We start from the raw sequence: 3820 nt of genomic DNA, 5'->3' as shown, positions 1-3820 counted from the left end.
ATCTATTTATTTTGCAGGACACTGCGTCTTTGTCCACCATGACGGCGGTGTGCAGTTCAAGAATGAGTCTAACCTTTGATTTGAGTATATTCTTCAAGGCAGCGCTGCCTGGAAGGCACTAGAGTTAGGTTAGGATTAGGTTGGGTTAGGTTTAGGATTAGGTGCCTTTAAGTCAGCGGTGGCAGTGCTGCCTGGAAGAAGACGTTGGGGGCATAAAACACCATCGAGCTGGCCAAGTGTCGTGATAGACTATCTATGCTCCATGATGGAAGTTATGAGAAGGTTACAGTTAGTTTAGTCATTCTGCTGGCATTTACATACACGTACAAATGCAGTCATAGAGCAGTCAAATGATTGTCCATTTACTCGGAATCTGTTTTATGCAAGGTGACCAACACATTGTGCTCAACTCACACTGGCATGCAAATAAAGACTCATCTCACATTCAAGTTTTTTCCATTTCACTTTATCGCACTGGGGAACTGGAGGATGGACCAATGCCGAGAAATCCTCAGTAGCTGTGACAACTGCGAGCACGCTCAACTTGATCTGACACATTGAGCCTGGAAGTACCTTGTCCCACTCTACACAGCACACACTCTATTTCAGATAGATAGATAGATAGATACTTTATTGATCCCCAAGGGGAAATTCAAGGTCTCAGTCATGGGCGGACTGGCCATCTGGCATACCGGGCATTTTCCCGGTGGGCCGATAGAATAGGCTATATATATAATTTAATCATTTTGGCCAATGATCGGTCCAAAGGACGGACAATCAGCGGCCCACTGGTTACATTTCCATTTGTCGACTGATCCAATAACAGCTCACGTCAGGCCCACTCCTCGCATTTTGGCCCAGAGCCAGGATTTTGTGAGCCATCAAGTTAATCGAAGTTGCCTACACGAAATTGCGGCGGAGGCCGGTAGTGACAATAGTGCAAAAGTAACACCAATGTAGAAGCTTCAAAAATACAATATTGCAAGTAGGCTAGCATATGTCAGCAACATGTTGAAGTTCGTTGAGTTTGAACGAGGATGTAAGCAAGCATACAGAGGGACAGTGAGCAGGTGGTGGAGCCTTGTGGCTACATGATAATAACTCAGTGGTGGAGCAGGTAGGCTATGTGTGACATGCCATGCTGACGATGATGATTATGATTAGGCTACTTATTAATTGCGATAATGTAATGATGTGGTTTTGATAACGTAAGGCCGTGCTGTGATTATAATAACAAACAGCGTAATTTAAATGTTCTAAATGAATGATTTGCAACCCGGACAGCAAAAGAGTGTCAAACCGATGTTAATTGTTGGTCAGATTGATCAGTGTCCGTCAGATGCCCAAAATTCAACATCGATGGCATGAGTGGTTGGTCTCTCAAAGTAGAGCGTCGAAAGTGTTCTATCTTGGAGGGTTAATTATCATGGTAAAGATGGGCTAAAAGACTGTAGACTGAGGGGAATGTAGGCTACAAAACATCAAGTCATATTCATGCACAAGCCAACTATTATACAGTAACCTATACCAGTGGTTCTTAACTGGTCTGGCTTTGGGACCCACAATTTCCCATGTTCCCGAAAACACAAGACATATATATATTTTATAGCGTTCAAGACAACAGATATGGTAAGCTACATGGTAGGACACGCAAAGTGCCTGTAGGCCTATTTGTTTGGAACATGTTGTTTGGCATTACATTTGTGAAGTCTCTCCTGATGTCACCTTAAAGTACTTGGCAGGTCTGTCTTTGACAGGTGTACTTTATTATGAGGCTTTTTCACTCATGTTCCAGCAATTGTGAATATCGCACACTGTGGATTCTGCACCATTTCGTCTCAATTTTAGTCTATTTGAAATGGGCGATTTCTTCTTTTTTTTAACCACAAGCTCCGCGACCCACCCAGAATGGTTCCCCAACCCACTTTTGGGTCCCGACCCACCAGTTAAGAACCACTGACCTATACGATAGGCTACTGGAAGACATTAAAGATAATTAGTTAATGTAGCTATAATGTTCCAAAATGTACCAGCAATGTAGTATAGCCTACAGGAATAAAACATTTCCAGCAACAGCCCTATTTATTTTGTGTTGTTTCAGTTGTCCTACAGTGATTAACGTATACTACAATCTAGGTAATTTAGCTCTTTACACATAGGCAAATTCAGTAACTGTTTGGTGATGCTGTCAGTTGAGCATTGTATAGTTTAAATGTAGCCTATTGAATAATTTGAAATGATACTTTGAATTCAAGCAGAAACTCTTCTATAATAATTGCTTGTATAGCCTAGGCTACTTGAATATGGAGATCATGTACTCCATGGCTACCTCTGATCAGACAGAGTGATAGCCAATGAGGCCTATCACTTTCAGTGCTCCATGACAGTTGAAAATATATGCATATTTAAGGGTAAGGCAAAGATTTTGTATTTAATTAGGTGTGCCTGACCGATTTGAGGGCCGATTTTTGGTCCCAGTCCGCCCCTGGTCTCAGTAGCATACGGACATCACACACAACATTCACTAACAGCAGAAAAAGTTATTAAAAGTATATAATACAAAAACACACCTAAGCAATAAGCACAGTAGAAGATAAAGAATATACTAAAATACAAATTATACTAAATAACACTAAATCTAAATATAAAAGTCTAAAACCGTATCCACATAGTGGGTGATTAAGCATGAGGCGCTTGCAATGACTGAGGCAGGAACTGAGCCTGTGATTCTCTGTGCATAGTAAGGTAAGGTGCTCTGTGAGAGTGAGTGTCATGGTGATGGTGCAAATGAGTAAGTCCAACAGTGCAACAGTGCAAGAATAAAGTCTAGACTAGAGACCAGCATAAAATAAATATGGACATATAAGAGAGTAGGCAAGGTAATATAAAAAAACTATATATATATTGTGATTTGGATTCAATTAGTCACGTTGATAAAAAATGAATTTTGGCAGCCGTGGTTAGGGCGTCGGGCTTCTAACCAAAGGGTTGCTGGTTCGATCCCCGACCAGTAGGAAAAATGTGGGCGGGGGAAGTGGTTGAGCACTGCTCTCCCATGCCCACATCCACGGCTAAAGTGCCCTTGAGCAAGGCACCTAACCCCTCACTGCTCCCTGAGTGCCGCTGTAGCAGGCAGCTCACTGCTCCGGGTTAGTGTGTGCTTCACCTCACTGTGTGTTCACTGTGTCCTGTGTGTGTTTCACGAATTCACGGATTGGGATAAATGCAGAGACCAAATTTCCTTCACGGGATCAAAAGAGTGTGTATACATATATGGATTTATACATACACATTTGATTGATTTATGGTAAAATATGTAACTCTATTAGTTTTTTTCTCTCCTTTTCCACCAAGTAAATCCATATTTGTCGGCCATTTTGAAAAATGTCGGTCTTGGCGCCCAGGGGCCAAATCCGAGGTGCCTATAATTCTAAATCTGATCAGATCCCCTTTGTGAGTTTCTCTACCAAATTTGATTGTTATCATAAAATGATCATTTGTTGTGAAACATTTTGAGCTAAACTGCTCCACTAAAATGAAATTGTTCTGACATTGTTTTAGGATTATCTGTGGCATGCCTGTTGTGTGTTTCTGGGAAAACAATAAAGTTATAGGGATCAAAGGACAAATCCTTTTTCTCAAAGAGTTCTCATTGAGCAAGGCAATTATTAACACAGCAGGTTATCTTGAGTCAATATACAGTTGTTCACTCATCCACACCCTTCTGTCCTCAGTCATGAGTGGAAAGCTGAGTGGAGCCACACCCAGCAGTTACTTCTGCAGCAGCAGGCCCACAGAGCTCATAAATCACTGGCCACAT

The sequence above is a fragment of the Alosa sapidissima genome, chromosome 14, assembly GCF_018492685.1.
Source record: "Alosa sapidissima isolate fAloSap1 chromosome 14, fAloSap1.pri, whole genome shotgun sequence".
Taxonomy (NCBI): domain Eukaryota; kingdom Metazoa; phylum Chordata; class Actinopteri; order Clupeiformes; family Clupeidae; genus Alosa; species Alosa sapidissima.
This window is presented reverse-complemented; position numbering follows the sequence as displayed.